Source organism: Salvelinus sp. IW2-2015, linkage group LG5, assembly GCF_002910315.2.
Source record: "Salvelinus sp. IW2-2015 linkage group LG5, ASM291031v2, whole genome shotgun sequence".
Classification (NCBI taxonomy): Eukaryota; Metazoa; Chordata; class Actinopteri; order Salmoniformes; family Salmonidae; genus Salvelinus; species Salvelinus sp. IW2-2015.
In genome coordinates, this window is record NC_036844.1 from 35,498,252 (window position 1) to 35,517,940 (window position 19,689).

Sequence of the window (19,689 nt, forward strand, 5' to 3'; positions counted from 1 at the left end):
TTAGCTTATTGGACCCAATCATCATTATATATAACCACATAACCTTATCTATCCTATTCTATACATCCGCTATATGTTAGGATTAAATGTGTCTGTGATTTGAAATTAAATTGATAGATTGCATGTGATCATGGAAGGATTCAATCTCGTGTGTGTGTGTGTAGCCCATCAGGTTAATCAAGGGCACTACAGCAGCATCGCTGCACACTGCTGAGCCATAATCAATCTAACCACTACACCTCACTTCCTCTATACCACATAGTAGAGGGTCGAGGACAACACACACAAACATTCAGCCAATTAGAAAACATCATACACAGACTCACACAATGTGGTAGGATTAGGATGCTACTTGTTGTTATTTGACAGCTGAGAATATGTACATGTTTTGTTTGTTTAAACCTGTATTTTCCACAACATGAAATGTAGGTGTAGGCCACCTAATACATTGCAATCAACATGCTTGCTTCACTACCAGATAAACAACCCCGGCTAGGACCTGGCTCATGTTCTCCTCGTGTTATCTGGTTGCTGTTGGATTTCTCAATCTTTGTTCCGTGTTTTGTTTTCGTCGCGTTCTTACTGGAAGGAAGCTGAAAACAGCCGTGTCGTGTGTCGCTGCCGCTAGGCAGAAGGCGACCTTATGGCGCAGATCTAGGATCAGCTTTCCTCCACATCCTGTAACAATAACGATCATTGGGGAGAACCACCAACGCCGATCTAAGATCAGTGTTTATGGCTTCAGCCCTACACATTCTATCCCTGCGGAGCCCGGATTGAAGCACATGTGCGCAGTCTCCTCCCTTTCTCCCGGGTCGTAGTATTTACCGCAGCCCAACTGCGGGTTGGGAACATTCAGGATGTCATCATCTGAACAGAATACAGCTCACAGGGATCAGTCTCTCCAGCCTCTTGATTCAGTCAAGCGTTTATTTGGCACCGATAATGAAGTGAATCTGGAGAGCGAATTGTGAAACGTTGAACTTCTGTTTTTAGCGTTTTTATATTGATTTTACTTGTTTACATTTTTATTATATTAGTGTTATTACATATGTTGACTTTGGACTAAACAGAGCGGTCTCGCGTTGTTTGGTGTGCTAGTGATTTGGTGCTCGTGCTCGAACTGTGTATCTGGATTAAATACGAGTTTGCGGTTCTAAAACTAGACATCAGTGGCGTGTTTTTCGGTGTGTCCCCGATCGTGGTCAGTACTGTACAGCGGTTCATGGTCACCCGTGCGTAACCAATCACATGGCCGCTCTGGAGTGAAGCACGCCTCGACACAGCACCACAGGTCGACCCACTCCCGTCCTCCACATATCGCAGCGATGCCTCCCGGTGTTGTAGCCCCGTCTCCACGGAGCTCTCCGGCCCGGTGCTTCTACGCCTTGACACCGTACTTCATAGAGGACTCTGTCATCTCCCAGAGCAAGATTGATCAGCTGTAAGTTTGCAGTTAGGGGCTCCAGTTGAGCCCCTGCTCCCATCTCTACCTTCATATACCCCAATCAGTTTGCAGCGAAGCAGACAACTCAAATGCTGCGTTTACATTTAGCTACAGATTTTTTWTTTGGCCGTTATTTAATCAGGAAGGGCTCATTTGAGATTTTAAATCTTTTTCAAGAGCGTCTTGGCCAAGATAGGCAGCACCGTGTCATTACACAATTACAGACAGACATGAAAACTACAGGTAATCTAGTAAAAAAAAACATATTCACAAGAGTATAACAAAATCATAAAACAGCAAATTAAAAACATTGGCAGGTCAGGGAATCAGCCTCAAAATCCTTCATCAATGATTTAAAAACACCAATCGGGACAAGTATTCCAGTTTAAACGTATTTTGTAAGGCGTTTCAAGCCGATGGCGCAGTAACATTACTGTTACCAGACGGACTTAATAGCCTTTCAAAACTTTCTAGGGTCATTCAGGTTATCAGTGGTAACATACATAAAATATTCAGACTTGGCCTTCCTGAGAAGAAAATAACACTTGTTTCGTAGCTGCCTAAAAATAAGCTAATGAAGATAATGAATTTTACCAAACATTTTTGGTGTCCATTACTTACTGGGAGTTACAGGTTAAGTTGTGTTTGGTGTAGGACAGAGAATTTGACGAATCTTAACTTGACAATATCATCTTCGTATATTCTAAGATGTCGTTGCAGGTGGTGCGTTTTTAATAATGGAACATAGTATAAATTCAAATGTATAAATTTTTTGCTCCATGAAGTTATCCAACAATGTGTACGCTTCCATTTTTATATTTCAAATCTCCGAGATCGGTGGGTCCACCCCAGTGTGCCGCATGTCATGATGACACTCACCTCTATCGATCAATGAGTGAGAAGATTTGAAATAGAGAAGATCACTGCATACAAATTGTTGGATTATTCTGTTTCTCTCTCTCTCTTTGTTTCTCTCTCGCTCTGTCTCTGTTTCTCTCAATTCAATTTCAATTCAAGGGGCTTTATTGGCATGGGAAACATATGTTAACATTGCCACAGCAAGTGAAGTAGATAATAAACAAAAGTGAAATAAACAATACAAATTAACAGTGAACATTACACTCACAGAAGTTCCAAAAMAATAAAACCTTTACAAATGTCATTATGTGCAAATAGTTAAAGTACAAACTTACGTTTGGGAAACAGGTTTACATTGCCAAAGCAAATGGAATAGACAATAAACAAAAGGGAAATAAACAGGGGAAACATTAGTAAACAGCTCTCTTTGTACCTCTCTCTGTCTCGCTCGCTCTGTTTTTCTCGCTCTGTCCCCCTCTCTGTTTCTCTCGCTCGGTCTTCAATTCAAAGGGCTTTATTGYAATGGGAAACATACAGTACCAGTCAGAAGTTTGGACACACCTACTCATTCAAACGTTTTTCTTTATTTTTGCTATAGAATAATAGTGAAGACATCAAAACTATGAAATTAAACATATGGAATCATGTAGTAACCAAAAAAGGTACTTACTTGTTTCCCAGAAATGATTTGATATTGCGATTTAAACGAGTCCATTTGATCTTTAAGTTGCACTGCATTTATGTAAAAATGAACTGGGTAGTAGTATTCAGTTGAGAAATGGATAATTGGTGGAGTACTGTGGATACCAATATCCTTGTGAGCCTCCCCAGGCCCATGTTGCCCAGGGTTAAGAACATTACATTGTAGATGAGTAATATCACTTTTTGTTTTGTTTTACACACTTTAAACGTATTCCACGGATCCGTTGGCCAAAAGTCGTTTAATCATTCAAATTACTTTTAATAAATACTTTGAGAACCCTCGCTGTAATAAAATGTAAAACACTTTCATATGTTTCCTTAAGTGCAGCTACATGGCCTTCTGGGTTAGTTAGACCGATGGGTAAGGTAAGCCCATAGAAATATTACTTTATACAAKATTAGGCACAAACCCATATTAGATAAAGGCCAAAGCCATAAGCTAGTGACTCTGCAGTAGAGAGAGAGTGAATGAAGCACTGTGGAGGAGGGTCGGGTTTAAAGATGGCCGTGCAGAGGTCTCACACACATTGTTTTCTTGACCTGTGTTTTTAAGCTCCTCTCTCTCCCCCTCGTTCGTTAGTTTATGAGCATGTCCAGTACAGTTAAGCCACCACAAAATTGGAACCAGCTGTGTGTTTTGAAAGCACATTTCCGTGTGTGTCTTTGTGTGTAATCTATCTCCCTGTGTGTGTCCATGTTATGGAGGATGGTGTGTTGTCATGATGAAAGAAAACAGTAGTATTGCTCAGGTTTAAAACCCAGAGATTCAAAGTATGAAAAAGTGTATTTTCTCCAGAAACTGTGTTGTGTGGCAGAGAACATGGCAGAGGTATTTAGTGGCATGTGTGTTGTAACGTATGGCAGAGAACATGGCAGAGGTATTTAGTGGCATGTGTGTTCCGTGTTCTGAAAGCTCAGTTTGCACTGCTTCAGACCAGTACTGTATCTGTTTCCCACACTGTATTCTACTGCAGACCAGTACTGTATCTCAGTTTCCCACACTGTATTCTACTGCAGACCAGTACTGTATCTCCGTTTCCCACACTGTATTCTACTGCAGACCAGTACTGTATCTCGTTTCCCACACTGTATTCTACTGTGCAGACCAGTACTGTATCTCAGTTCCCCACACTGTATTCTACTGCAGACAGTACTGTATCTCAGTTTCCCAACTGTATTCTACTGCAGACCAGTATGTATCTCGTTTCCCACACTGTATTCTACTGCAGACCAGTACTGTACTCAGTTTTCCCACACTGTATTCTACTGCAGACCAGTACTGTATCTAGTTTCCCACACTGTATTCTACTGCAGACCAGTACTGTAGTCAGTTTTCCCACACTGTATTCTACTGCAGACCAGTACTTAGATCGGAAATCTCAGTTTCCCACACTGTATTCATACTGCAGACCAGTACTGTAGCTCAGTTTCCCACACTGTATTTACTGCAGACCAGTACTGTAGCTCAGTTTCCCACACTGTATTCTACTGCAGACCAGTACTGTATCTCAGTTTCCCACACTGTATTCTACTCGCAGACCAGTACTGTATCTCTGTTTCCCACACTGTATTCTACTGCAGACCAGTACTGTATCTCCGTTTCCCACACTGTATTCTACTGCAGACCAGTATGTATCTGTTTCCCACACTGTATTCTACTGCAGACCAGTACCTGTATCTCGTTACCCACACTGTATTCTACTGCAGACCAGTACTGTATCTCTGTTTCCCACACTGTATTCTATCTGCAGACCAGTACTGTATCTGTTCCCACACTGTATTCTACTGCAGACCAGTACTGTATCTCGTTTCCCACACTGTATTCTACTGCAGACCAGTACTGTATCTCTGTTTCCCACACTGTATTCTACTGCAGACCAGTACTGTATCTCTGTTTCCCACACTGTATTCTACTGCAGACCAGTACTGTATCTCTGTTTCCCACACTGTATTCTACTGCAGACCAGTACTGTAGCTCAGTTCCCACACTGTATCTACTGCAGACCAGTACTGTATCTCAGTTTCCCACCATGTATTTACTGGTATCTCAGTTTCCCACACTGTATTCTACTGCTAGCGCAGTACTGTATTCTACTGCAGACCAGTACTGTACCTTCAGTACTGTTCTACTGCAATAGTACTGTACCTATGTATTCTGCTGCCGACTAGTAACTGTACTATGTGTATTCTGCTGCAGACAGTACTGTACCTACTGTATTACTGCTGCCGACTAGTACTGTACCTACGTATTCTGCTCCCGACCAGTACTGTACCTACGGTATTTCTGCTGCCGCCAGTATGTCCCTAACGGTATTCTGCTGCGACCAGTACTGTACCTACGGTATTCTGCTGCAGACCAGTACTGTACTAGGTATTTCTGCTGCAGACCAGTACTGTACCTACGGTATTCTCTGCAGACCAGTACTGTACCTACGGTATTCTGCTAGGCGACGCAGTACTCCTACTACAGTACTGTATTCTGCTGCAGACTAGTACTGTACCTTCAGTACTGGTATTCTGCTGCAGACTAGTACTAGTCTCAGTACTGTATTCTGCCTGCAAGACATAGTACTGTACCTTCAGTCCTGGTATTCTGCTGCAGATTAGTACTAGTACCTACGGTATTCTGCTTGCCGACCAGTACTGGTACCTACGGTATTCTGCTGCGACTAGTACTGTCCTACGTGTATTTCTGCTGCAGACCAGTACTGTACCTACGGTATTCTGCTGCGACCAGTACTGTACCTACGGTATTCTGCTGCAGACCAGTACTGTACCTACGGTATTCTGCTGCGACCAGTACTGTACCTACGGTATTCTGCTGCCGACTAGTACTGTACCTATGGTATTCTGCTGCCCGACTAGTACTATACCTACCGGTATTCTGCTGCAGACCAGTACTGTACCTACGGTATTCTGCTGCAGACCAGTACATGAATGCTTTAGACTGAGGTCAGTTTCAGCCTGCAGGATAAAACTTCTGTTCTCAGCAGAAAACATGGAAGCCCACCGCAAGTAGACAGAGTTGGGAGTGCAGTAGATTACTGTACAGTAGGAGGCTTGTCCCATATGGCACCCTATTCCCTATATGGTGCACTACTTTTGTCCAAAGCCCTATGGGACCTGGTCAAAAATAGTGCACTACACAGTCGACAGGTTACCATTGGGACACAGTCAGTGAGTAGGCCTAGTCCTCTGTACTGTTAAGTCATCTTTCTGATTACTGTAGGTATTCGGTGATGGCCTGTCTACCACATCGCTCCGGCCAAATACCACACCCACTAGCGTTTCTTCCCTGGAGCGATCTGTAGAGCAGCGGAATTCAATTCGGGATGAGTCGTTGTGCAAATTCAGTGATACAGATGAGATACATTTACAACCATGTTAAAGTTGCACTATGCAGAAATCGCTCTGCCATTTCCTGGTTGCAAAAGTGTTAATAGTTCGCCTAGTTTCAGTTTGTCAAAACAAGCAAGTTTAGTGTAGATAATCATTGTACCATCTAAACCACTGTAAAATATATTTTCCATAACCAAAAATATAGTATTTTCAGCTGTTTGAAGCTGGTGTACACAACCYAAAGTAAAACACGCAAAAACTAAACTTAAGAACAGGAAGCATATAAATGGTGCACATAGAACAGAATTACCACTTAGAATTGTTTTCAATGAGAATGACAGATCTATAACTCATATTTCTGTGAGAATTTGGTCTGGTCACCACCAAAACAAGTTTCATATTGCAGCTTTTAAATTGAGATATGTTAGCTAGGCTCATTTGTCAGGCTCAAGTGCTCAGGGTGTTTATGTGGAGTTGTAGTTTTACATGGGATGGGTGGGTCGGGAGCTCCACCTGGCTTTGCTGTTTTGGTAGGAGTTTAGTCTGACACCAAGGAGGTCCATTGCTGTTTTGGTAGTAGTTTAGTCTGACCAAGGAGGTCCATTGCGTTTTGGTAGGAGTTTAGTCTGACACCAAGGAGGTCCATTGCTGTTTTGATAGTAGTTTAGTCTCCGACACCAAGGAGGTCCATTGCTGTTTTGGTAGGAGTTTAGTCTGACACCAAGGAGGTCCATTGCTGTTTTGGTAGGAGTTTTAGTCTGACACCAAGGAGGTCCATTGCTGTTTTGTAGGAGTTTAGTCTGACACCAAGGAGGTCCATTGCTGTTTTGGTAGGAGTTTAGTCTGACACCAAGGAGGTCCATTGCTGTTTTGGTAGGAGTTTAGTCTGACACAAGGAGGTCCATTGCTGTTTTGTAGGAGTTTAGTCTGACACCAAGGAGGTCCATTGCTGTTTTTGGTAGGAGTTTAGTCTGACACCAAGGAGGTCCATTGCTGTTTTTGGTAGGAGTTTAGTCAGACACCATGAAGGTCCATTGCTGTTTGGTAGGAGTTTTAGTTTGACACCAAGGAGGTCCATTGCATGAGTGCACACACCACGTTAGTTTTACTATCCTTGTAGGGACAAAACAATTTGATCCCCATTCAAAATCCTATTTTCCTTAACCTAACTCCTAACCCTAATTGTAAGCCTAAAAGTATTTTCCACACTTGTCAAAAAATTTCCTTGTTTACTATCCTTGTGAGGACTTTCTGTAGCACGCTTTAGAAAGAGCATCGCCCCTTAGCCTGTAGCGTTTAGAAGAAGGCCCTAGCGTGTAAGAGGAAACATCGCCCCTTAGCCTGTAGCGTTTCAAGAGAACATCGCCCCTTAGCCTGTAGCGTTTCAAGAGAACATCGCCCCTTAGCCTGTAGCGTTTCAAGAGAACATCCATCTAATAGGTCACACTCTGTCATCAGACAACAACCCATATGTAGTGGTGTGCTGGAACCTGGAAGAGAGTCGGGGGCACGGGACGGTCTGCTTTTGTTCCGCTCTGTCTCTAAGGGACCTCCTCTTTTCCCTGTTATTCCTCAGTTACACTGCCCTGCCTCGGGCAGCAGACTGGGCGGTTCTACCATAATCAATAGGATTGTATTGGTTGTTGTGAACGCATTTTAACACTCTTCCTCCGCTCCATCTCTCCCTCTTGTCCCTCACTCTCTCTCTCTCCAGTATCAGTGAGAGCTTTCTGACAGTGAAAGGGGCCGCCCTCTTCCTGCCCCGGGGAAATGGCTCCTCCCCTACRTCTGCTTCCCGCTTCGCTCAGCTCCGCAGCAAACATGCAGGTACAGTACGAAGTACAGACATTATAGGAAACTGAGGACGGTAGTTTCATGTCCAGATCAATCATTGAAATGTATTTTATAAAGCCCTTTTTGACGTCAGCTGTTGTCACCAAGTGTTTACCAGTTACCTGGCCTAGACCGCAAAGAGCAAGCAAAGTACCGTGGCCATGAGAAATTCCCTAATTCACGTTTCAATGAGGGGAGAGAGTAATGAAAAGATGCCAGTGATAAAGCATTAATGTGACAAAGAGAAGAGATTAGCATTTACTAATGAGCAGATATGCAAAGTCTACTGTAAATGCAATAAGGATGCTATAAAGTGGAATGGTACAGTGTGGTGGTTATTATCATGGGAACACACAGAGTGCAGTGTTAAGTGTGTGTGTGTGTGTGTGTCTCTCCAGGTGACCTCCAGCAGCACCTGCAGACCATGTTCACTCTCCTCCGACCAGAGGACAACATCAAACTGGTGAGTAAACACACACACCTGCATGATCAAAACACAAACATTTTTCTCTTCAACGCAATAATCAAGGTCTGGTTTTCACGCTTCCTTTCCTTCGCTCTCTGTACGTCCCTCCGTCGCTCTCTCTGTAACTTCCCTCCTTCGTCTCCATCTCTGTACTGCCCTCCTTCGCCGCTCTCTGTGCTTCTCTCCCTTCCGCTCTCTCTCTGCTTCCCTCCTTCCGCTTTCTCTCTCTGTCGGTGTGCTTCCTCCTTCGCGCGCTCATGACTGTGCCTTCTACCTCCTTCGCTCATCTTTGTAGCTCCCTCCTTCGTCCTCCGAGCTTCCGCTGCTCGACTTCTTACTCTGTGCTCCTTCCTTCGTCTGCGTCTCCTCTTGTGACTTCCCTCCTTCGCTCTCTCTTGTAGCTTCCCTCCTTACGTCTCTCTCTGTACTTCTCTCTTTACCTCTCTCTCTGTACGCTCCTCCTTCGTCGTCTCTGTACTTCGCTCTCCTGCTCTCTCTGTGCTTCGCTCCTTCGTCTCTCTGTACTGCCTCCTTCGCTCCTCTCTCTGTACTCTCTTCGCTTTCACGACTTCTCTCTCTCTGTAACTGTCCGCTACTCCCTGTGCGCTCTCTGTATGCTCGCTCCTTCTCTCCTGTGTCTTCGCTCATTCTCTCTCTGTACTTCCCTTTTCGCCTCTCTCTGTACGCTCTCCCGTCGCTCTCTCTTGTAACTCACTCCTTCGCTCTCTCTCTGTCTTCCCTCCTTCGCTCGCTCTCTGTACTCTCCTCCTTCGCTCTCTCTCTGTACTGCCCTCCTTCGCTCTCTCTCTGTACTCTTCTCTTCCTCTCCTCTCTGTAGCTGTCGCCTCCTTCGCTCTCTCTCTCTGTGCTTCCCCTCCTTCGCTCTCTCTTCTGTACTGCCCTTCCTCGCTCGTCTCTCTGTCCTGGCTCACTTCGCTCTCTCTCTCTCTCTCTCTCTTCCTCTCTCTCTGTACTGCCCTCCTTCGCTCCTTGTCTCGCTCTCTCTCTGTCCTTCGCCTCTTCCTTCTCTCGCTTCTTCGCTCCTTCGCTCTCTCTCTCTGTGCTTCCTCCTTCGCTCTCTCTCTGTCTTCCTCTCTTCCTCTCTCTCTGTACTCCCTCCTTCGCTCTCTCTGTCTTCGCTCTCTCTCTCTGTGCTTCGCTCTCTCTCTGTACGTTCCCTCGCTTCGCTCTCTCTCTGTACTGCCCTCCTTCGCTCCTCTCTCTGTACTGCCCTCCTTCGCTCTCTGTCTCTCTGGCTCTCCTCTCTCTGTAGCTTCCTCTCTCTCTCTGTACTTCGCCTCATTCGCTCTCTCTCTGTACATCCCTTCCTCTCTAGGCTGTCCGGTTGGAGAGTACCTTGTATCAGGGACTCGTTACATGGTGGTGGTCTCCACTAACGGCCGTCAGGACACCGAGGAGAGCTTGGTGTTGGGTATGGACTTCAGCCCTCAGACAGGTGTGTGTGTGGACTCAGGATCTGTATTGGACTATCACAGAGCAATGTGGTGTAGTAACACAGGCTTATTGTGTGGGTCTTCCAGCTCGTGCTCGGTGGGGCTGGTTCTCCCTCTATGGAGCGACTCACTGATACACCTGGATGGAGACGGGTAACAACACATACACACCATACTGACAGGGACACACTCATCTCCACAGATGTATATTTCAGAGGACTTTCAGGAAAAAGGGACCTTGTAAATTCTTATGAGTGCTTATTTGTCTCTCTCTCTCTCTGTCAGGGGTTTCAGTGTGTCCACTGATAACAGGATCCATGTATTCAAGCCTGTGTCGGTGCAGGCCATGTGGTGAGGACACTTTTCATAATATTCTGTTTTTGGTTTGTTTCCACCATGCTAGCTAATGTCTGATACTCCTCTTTGTTATTTTACCTTGCATACCATTTACCTTTTGATCTTCTCAATTTCTCATCAATGTCACATTCCCCCCCCCCCCACCAACGTCTCTCCATCCTTCTCTGCTCATCTCTCTCCATCCCTCCATCTTCTCCCTCTCATCCCTGCTCTCCATTTGTCTCCACTCCCAGGTCTGCTCTGCAGTCGCTCCACAAGGCGTGTGAGGTGGCTCGTTGCCATAACTACTTCCCCGGCAGCCTGTTCCTGACCTGGGTCAGCTACTACCAGAGCCGTGTCTCCTCTGACCAATCACGCATCAACGAGTGGAACGCCATGCAGGACGTCCAATCACACCGCGCCGACTCTCCCGTGATGTTCTCTGACGTGTGAGTGTCATAAACGCGCTACGTGGCGCGTGGGACTCTGTGTTTCAACGTTGATGTTGATGTTCCGTGATCAACACATAGCCGATGTGCAGTAAAACAAAACGTGTGTCGTCACTAGCGACATGTATTGTTCAGATGTTGACTGAGTTACAACCAGCTTCACAAGTCTTCCTGAAATGTTGGGTCTCTGGTCCTGAGGACTAACTATCTCTGTCATCAAGTTCTTGTTTAACGGCCTAATTAGGTGAACGTGGATTAAGAGGGAGGGTTTTAACACCCGTGCTGTTTCTATGGACCTGAAAGTCACCTTCTAGAAATAGTTATTGTTGAAATCTCACATAGTGCTGGTGTACACTGTACACACACCACTATACACAACACACACACCACTATACACAACACACACACCACTACATATTCACAGGTGTATACCACACAATATTATATAGCTCTGTGGTTTATGGCCTGAAAAAGGGTAGAAAGGGAGGGGTTAAGAGAGGGTAGAACGGGAGGGGTTAAGAGAGGGTGGAACGGGAGGGGTTAAGAGAGGGTGGAACGGGAGGGGTTAAGAGAGGGTGGAACGGGAGGGGTTAAGAGAGGGTAGAAAGCTGGAAGGGTCATCGTTTGAAGTCCAGGAGGAGGAGGGTGATCTCACACTGCCCGCTGTGTGTTCCCAGGCCGACAGAGAGAGAGAGGACGGAGCGGCTCATCAAGACTCGTCTGAGAGAGATCATGATGCATAAAGACCTGGAGAATGTCACCTGCAAAGAGGTGTGTGTATTCATAACATACTGTCATAGTTTTTACATTGTCTGTTCGTAGCGTGGTGGAAATACACGTTGTGTGTATGAGTGTATAAACCTGTGTGTTCTGTCCTAGATCCGCACAGAGCTGGAGGTGCACATGGTGTGTAACCTGTGTGAGTTTAAGGAGTACATAGACAATGAGATGATCCTGATCCTGGGTCAGATGGACAGTCCCACTGAGATATTTGACCATGTATACCTGGTAGGTCGGTCGATCGGTTTCTCTGGCGTTCTCTTCTCTGATTCTATCCCAGTCTTTTCTCTAGTAATACTTATTGTTTAACTGGCTATTATTGTCGTCCATTAAACTGGCTTCCCCCTGACCTGAAAGTGTAAAGGGACATTGTGGGGAAAAAGCTGTAGTGGAACTGATCTTATAGTGTTTATGTTTCCCTCCAGGGCTCTGAGTGGAACGCATCCAATCTGGAAGAGCTGCAGAACAGTGGGTAAGGCTTGTTCTAGAGAACTACTACTCCCATACTGCACTGCTCATAAAATTCTAAATCTCAATTCTATTGACATTTCCATTGCCTATCTATAATGACAACCTGGCCACCTCTCTCTCCTTCCCTTGTTCCTCTTTCTCCCTACATTCCTTCCCTTTTCTCTCCCTCATCCTCCCCAGGGTGCAGTATATTCTGAACGTGACGAGGGAGATTGACAACTTCTTCCCAGGTGTGTTTGAGTACCATAACATCCGTGTGTATGATGAGGAGGCTACAGACCTGCTGGCCTATTGGAACGACACCTACAAGTTCATTTCCAGAGCCAGGTGAGTCACTACTGGACTGGCCAACTGACTCTTGCCTCTGTGAACTCTCTCTAACTCTCTTTCAACTCTCTCTTTCTCTCTAACTCTCTTTCAACTCTCTCTTTCTCTCAACTCTCTTTCTCTCTAACTCTCTTTCTCTCTAACTCTCTTTCTCTCTTTCTCTCTTTCTCTCTAACTCTCTTTCTCTCTTTCTCTCAACTCTTTCTCTCAACTCTTTCTCTCAACTCTTTCTCTCAACTCTTTCTCTCAACTCTCTTTCTCTCAACTCTTTCTCTCAACTCTCTCTTTCTCTCAACTCTTTCTAGAGATGGGTCCCTGTGTTTCTCTCTGCCATCTTTGTCTATCTCTCTAACGTCTCTGATCTCTGTGCTCCTATGTCATTACCTTAACCAGTTATAGCGTGTGTCTGTGTTAAATAATGTCTCGGTCTGTGTCCCTGTAGGAAAGCAGGAGCTAAGTGTTTGGTTCACTGTAAGATGGGTGTGAGTCGCTCTGCGTCCACGGTGATAGCCTACGCTATGAAGGAGTACGGCTGGGACCTGGAGAGAGCATTCAACTACGTTAAGGAGCGCCGTGCCGTCACCAAACCTAACCCCTCCTTCATGAGACAGCTAGAGGAGTACCAGGGCATACTGCTGGCCAGGTACACACACTGCACTAGCTAACACACGTACCCATTTTCTCTCTCTCTGTCTCTCACTCACTCACTCACTCACTCACTCACTCACTCACTCACTCACTCACTCACTCACTCACTCACTCACTCACTCAGGTTGCATTGTCTGTCACTTACAGCACATACCCAGTAAAGACATTCTAAGCAGATGTTAGTTGTGAGAAACACACTGTTCTTTCCATGAGACTGACCAGGTGAAGCTATGTTCCCTTACTGATGTCAGCTGTTAAATCCACTTCAGTCGGTGTAGATGAAGGAGAGGAGACGGGTTAAAGAAGGTTTAAAATGCCTTCATACAACGGAGACAGGGATTGTGTATGTGTGTCATTCAGAGGGTGAAGGGGCAAGACTAATAATTAAAGTGCCTTTGAATGGGGTATGGTAGTAGGTGCCAGGCGCACTGGTTTGTGTCAAGAACTGCAACGCTGCTGGGTTTTTCACTCTCAACAGTTTCTCGTGTGTATCAAGAATGGTCCACCACCCAAAGGACATCAGCCACCTTGGAACGCTTTCAACACCTTGTAGAGTCCATGCCCCAATGAATTAAGACTGTTTTGAGGGCAAAAAGGGTACAACTTAAGGTTAAGAATGTGTTCCTAATGTTTTGTACACTCGTTTGTATGTGTGTGTGTGTGCCTCGCACATAAACACACAATTAACTCCTGGTGTGAATTACCCATGAGTCAGGGGAATTACCCATGAGTCAGGGGAATTACCCATGAGTCAGCGGGGCCCATGAGTCAGTTTTCAGTCAGCCAATGAGCAGCCAGTCTGGTATGGAGCTGGATGGAGGAGCCTACCAGAAACTAGTATTTAATGTTGATCTCTTCTCTCGATTCCCTCTTTCTTCCTCTTCTTCGGTCATTCTTTCCTTTCTCCACTGCCTCTCTTCCAACTCCCACCTCTCGCCATTACCCTCGCCCCCCTCTTTCTCTCTCCACTACCCTCTCTCGCCCCTCTCTTTCTCTCTCGCCCCCTCTTTCTCTTCTCCATACCCTCTCTCGCCCCCCTCTTTTTCTCTCTCCACTACCCTCTCTCGCCCCCCTCTTTCTCTCTCGCCCCCTCTTTCTCTCGCTCCGCCCCCCTCTTTCTCTGCCCCTCTTTCTCTCTCCACTACCCTCTCTCGCCCCCCTCTTTCTTCTCTCCACTACCTCTCTCGCCCCCCTCTTTCTCTCTCCACTACCTCTCTCGCCCCCCTCTTTCTCTCTCGCCCCCTCTTTCTCTCGCCCCCTCTTTCTCTCTCCACTACCCTCTCTCGCCCCCCTCTTTCTCTCTCTCCACTACCCTCTCTCGCCCCCCTTCTCTCTCTTCCCCACTACCCTTTCCCCCCCTCTCCTACTACTCTTCCCACCCCCCTCTCTCTATTACCCTCTCTCTCCACTACCGCCCCCCATCCCCAGTAAGCAGAGACACAACAAGCTGTGGCGTTCCCACTCGGACAGTGACCTATCGGAGCACCACGAGCCGCTGTGTAAGACCCGGCCAACACCCCACACCCTGGGCGCTCCGACCCTCGTAACCAGGGTAACAACCCCCGCCGCCCTCCCCTGCAGGAGCTGCTGCAGCCGCTGGATCCCCCTCCAACAGGGCCAGGTGTGCGGTCCGTCTCCGAGTGTGGGACCCTTCTAGTGCAGGGAAGGTGGTACAGTCCAGTAAGCCAGCCCAATACTACTGCAAACCCAGGAGAATAATCTGGACACTAACCAGGAACTAGGACTGAAGCTCTGTTGACCTCCACAACCGGGGACCAGTCATTAGGTACTGGGGACAGTCTTAGGAACTGGGGACCAGTCATTGGGTACTGGGGACTCAGTCATTGGGTATAACTGGGGACCAGTCATTAGGTAAGCTCGGGACCAGTCATTAGGAACTGGGGACCAGTCATTAGGAATGGGGACACCATGTCATTAGGTAGCTGGGCCAGTCATTAGGAACTGGGGAACGCAGTCATTGGTACTGGGGACCAGTCCATTGTGGGTACTGGGGACCAGTCATTGACTGGGGCCAGTCCATTAGGAACTGGGGACCAGTCATAGGAACTGGGACAGTCATGTAGGGTATGGAGAGTATGTGGGTAATGGGGACAGTCATTGGGGTACTGGGGACCAGTCATTGGGTACTGGGGACCAGTCATTGGGTACTGGGGACCAGTCATTGGGTACTGGGGACCAGAATCCGTCAACAGCAGCAGCTACTACTGTCTCCACTGGTTCCCAGGCCCATGGGGAGTCTGTGTGTTCCCAGTCACCCCCTCTCTCCAACGGCCTGTGTGATTATGAAGAGGACCCCTCAACCCCTCTCCCTCAGCCGCGGGCAGCCACCGTGGTGCCTGACATTTCCACGGTAACCGTGGCGGAGACCGTGCCGGTCGGGCGCCCTCATCCGCCCCCTATCCACCACCTCCTTGTCTGCCCCGCCGCCCTTCCAACCCCCTCCGATGAAGACGAGACTCCGAAAGCCAAGGAGCCGTCCACCACCTTGCCTAAGGAAAAATACTGCCAGCTGCAGGTGACACCATCAGTGCCTGAGTCATCGTCGATGACCCCGGAAACAAGCACACAAGCAGCAGGACCACAAGAGCCGTCCACACCAGTGCCTGACAAGAAACTAGACTGTGACCAGCGGTTACCTGGGGCATCATTGGACAGTTCAGCATCCCAACAACCCTCCAGTATTGAGGTACTCATCATTAGCCAGCCCAGTGCCCCCCCTCAGGACCCTGCTCTCGAGGCGGAGGGGTCCTCGGCTCTCAGCACAGACCACATCAACTTCTTCAGCGCCAGAGAGAAGTTCCAGGGCCTGACTCAGGATGGGAGGACCCGTTGCCTTTCTGATCAGGCACTGCAGCAGACACCTCAGCCCATACCCAGGGATTCAGGACAGGAGCAGCAGCAGCAGGAGGACCCCTCTGCTGTGGCGACTGGGAAGGGAGAAGAAGAGGAGGAGGTCGAGGAGAGGAAGAGGGTGAGACTATTTTAATGATTTTGATCAAATCCTGTGATGAGTCTTTGCAGTGTAATAAAGGCAATTAGTGATTTAATTCGGGATTTAATTTGACTATCTGTAGTTGCAATACAACTGTTCCACACAGAAGCATATTCATACAGAAATACACTCACCGGAGAGTTTATTACCCCGTTCACAAAAATGCATCGCTCCTACAGACAGTGAGTCACGTAGCTGTGGCTTGCTATTTAAAGCAGGCAGACAGGCATCGAGGCATTCAGTTACTGTTTGATTGAACGTTAGAATGGGCAAAAATGACTGACCTAAGCAACTTTGAGRGTGGTATGATTGTCGGTGCCAGTATCTCAGAAACGGCCGCCCTCCTGGGCTTTTCACGCACAACAGTGTCTTACCGAGAACGGTACGATAAACAAAAAAGATCAAGTCAGCGGCAGAGAGGTCAAAGGAGAATGGCAAGAAAGGTGCTAACAGGCGTCCCCCTAAACGGACAAATAACAGTGCAGTACAACAGTGGTGTGCAGAATGGCATCTCGGAATGCACAGCTCGATGCTCTTTGTCACGGATGGGTTCCACTCCTATCAGCTAAAAACTGGATGTCAGATAGCCGAGCGGTTTAAGAGCGTTGGGCCAGTAACCGAAAGGATGCTGGTACGAATCCCGAGCCGACTAGGTGAAMAATCTGTCCTTGAGCAAGACCCTTAACCCTTAATGCTCCTGTAAGTCTCTCTGGATAACAGCTTCTGCTAAATCAGGGGTTCCCAAACCTTTTCACTCGTGGCCCCCCTTCCAGCATCCCGCGCCCCCTGCTAGCACCCACGTCTAGTTCTCTGGGCACAAGCACCGTTCATGACACCACAAACTCTTCACACTGCTCTTGTTGGAAAGAATTTTGCAGGTTTAAAGCTTATTTCCTGCAGTTCTTTACATTTTGTCATGGGGTGCAAAGAACATTTTGTGGTTTTTAAAGCTAATTTTCTTGCAATTCTACACATTTTGCCATGTCTAATGTGTATTCATGTGATATTTGAGTGACAAAAAAATTACAACAAAATCTATGGGCAAAAGAAATGCTAACTAAGATGGGCCAGTCCGATCTGGAGCAACTGTGTGATGCCATCAGCATGGAACAACATACCTGTGGAACGTTTCTGACTTGTAGAATCCATGCCCTGAAGATATGAGTACCTAATAGATTCAGTTGTGAGTTTGTGTTCTCCAACATCGCCACCCAGTGGTGTTAGTGGGGATCTTAAGAAAATGAATTTAGGCTACCAACTTGCAAAAGGACTACTTCTATATTGTTATTTATTGTACTGATTGCTGTTCTTCTTTCTCTCAGGAGAGCATTGTCTCTGTTCACCTCATAGTCACAGAACTGGAGTCCATGACGCACGCTGTGGCCCCTCCCCCTGGCCCTCCCAGCCAACCAGAGCCTACTGTTTCCCAAGACCACGAAGTGGGTCAGTCAAACCAGGAAGTAGAGGGCAAAGATGCAGAGTCACAGCAGGAAGTGGAGGTTGTCAAAGAGGAAGTGAAGGACGAAGCAGAAGAGATGGAAGCAATCTCCCACTCTCCTCCCGACCCTCACTCTGCTGATTGGACGATGGGCTCTGTGCGCCGCGTCACCCAACAGCTGGAGCAGCGAATGAGGCAGGACTCCCCACCTCCACCTTCCCTCCCTCCCACCCACCCCCATCGTCGCTCCCCTCTCTTCCCTAACTCAAGAGAACACTCCCCTCCTGCCTCTCACCCCTTCCCAGAGACAAACRCCAACCCCCAGAATGCACCACTCTGCCTGCAGGGGTCAGAGGTCAGCACGGTGCAGGAAAAGGGTGGGGGCTGTAGTCCTATGGAGGAAGATGGAGGACAGGAGGCTTGGAGAGAAGGTTTACATGAAGACAGTGTCCAAATGCACAAACACAACCTTAGTGATGGCAGCCTTGCATCTACCTTCCACCCTACCCTCATCACCCCTCTCCATCCTACCCCCATCACCCCTCTCCATCCTACCCTAAACTCCACCCTCGCCCCCCTCTCTTCCATGGATTTCCTGTGTCTGGAGGGGGTGACAGAGTTTGAGTCGGGCACAGACTGGGACAGTCTCCCGGGTCGAGGACCCCCCGGTGACGACGACATGAGGGAGACATGGGAAACTCTGCGGGAGCTGGGGGCGTTCCTTCGCCAGGTGAGCGGGGGCGGAGCCAAGGTACCCAGGTGTGTGGGCCAGGTGTGGGGGGAAGGTACGCAGGCGAGGCAGAAGAGAGTCAGGGGTGGCGACAGGCAGAGAGCTAGGGAGGTGGAGGCACGGATTCGCCAGGCTGGGCTGACACCGCCCTCCCTGATGAAGCGCTCTGCCTCATTGGCTAAGCTGGGCTGCTTAGAGCTGTCGGCCAATGACCTGAGCAATTGGGATATTAGCCCCACCTCTCCGGCGACACCCGCTGTGGAACCCCTCCTTCCTTCCCCAGCGGCTGACGAGTCCTCCAGGAAACTGAGGGGGCTGTTCCACCACGCCCTGCGTCCTTCTGTCTCCACCAGCAGAGCGGAGAGGCCTTGTGAGACTGGACACACCCCCTCAGAACACTTGCATTCTCCTACGTCCAATCAAGGCTGGCAGAAGGGGAAACATCCTGACTCTGGCCATGCCCCCTCGCTGACGGCTGACCTGATCTCCGTGGCAACACGACAGCAGTACGGAAGTACACACCCCCTACGTAGACTGAAGAAACGGACTGTCAGCACCCTCTACCACACTATGTGACCCTCACTGTGTGTGTGTGAGAGAGCGTGAGAGACACAGAGTGATGAAAGCTGGTCAAACGCCAGCCACTTCCCTTAGCCCCTACCACCTACACTGGCAGATGATAGTCAGATGTGTGTACATTTACATTTAAGTCATTTAGCAGACACTCTTATCCAGAGCGACTTACAAATTGGAAAGTTCATACATATTCATCCTGGTCCCCCCGTGGGGAATGAACCCACAACCCTGGCGTTGCAAGCGCCATGCTCTACCAACTGAGCCACACGGGACCAGTGTACAATATGCCTCCTCTAGGATCATTGTAAGGCTCGATGGATTATAGCTAACACAAAGCTGATCTCTTCAGGGCGTGAGGGCATCATGTATGTAGTGACTTCTAGGATGTGTAATGTTTCTTGTTGCATACTGTATGTAGTGTGTATTTGAGTTATCATTTTAGGATGTGTCCTTTGTTTTCTATTGGTTGGAGTCTGAACTGTTTGTGTGAGGCAGAATATCTCCATATGTGTGTGTGTTTTAAAATAATGTTTGTCACTTTTGTGTACATAATAGGAAGTGTGTCTGTGTGTGGGACTGAAAAGTGCAGTTTCTCCCTTCCCTTTCTTTCAGAAATAACAATGATATGGGGAGGTTTTGTCAAATATGCACTTTACTGTTTTTTGATTTGTGTATGGTTCCTACCCTTGGAACATGCTTAATGTGAGTTGAATAGTTGTGAGTATTTTACAGTGCAGAAATGTCATTTCGTTTTAAATCTGTAAATATTCTAATTTTTTTATGTGCTTATTAAACTGTGACCAATAAATAATGACAACTTAA

At 47.5% G+C, this 19,689-nt stretch overlaps 1 pseudogene; it reads left to right on the top strand.

Annotated features, from left to right (window-relative positions):
* Nucleotides 1-868: 868 nt before the first annotated feature.
* On the top strand, nucleotides 869-19,689 carry LOC111964447 (protein phosphatase Slingshot homolog 1-like; annotated as a pseudogene).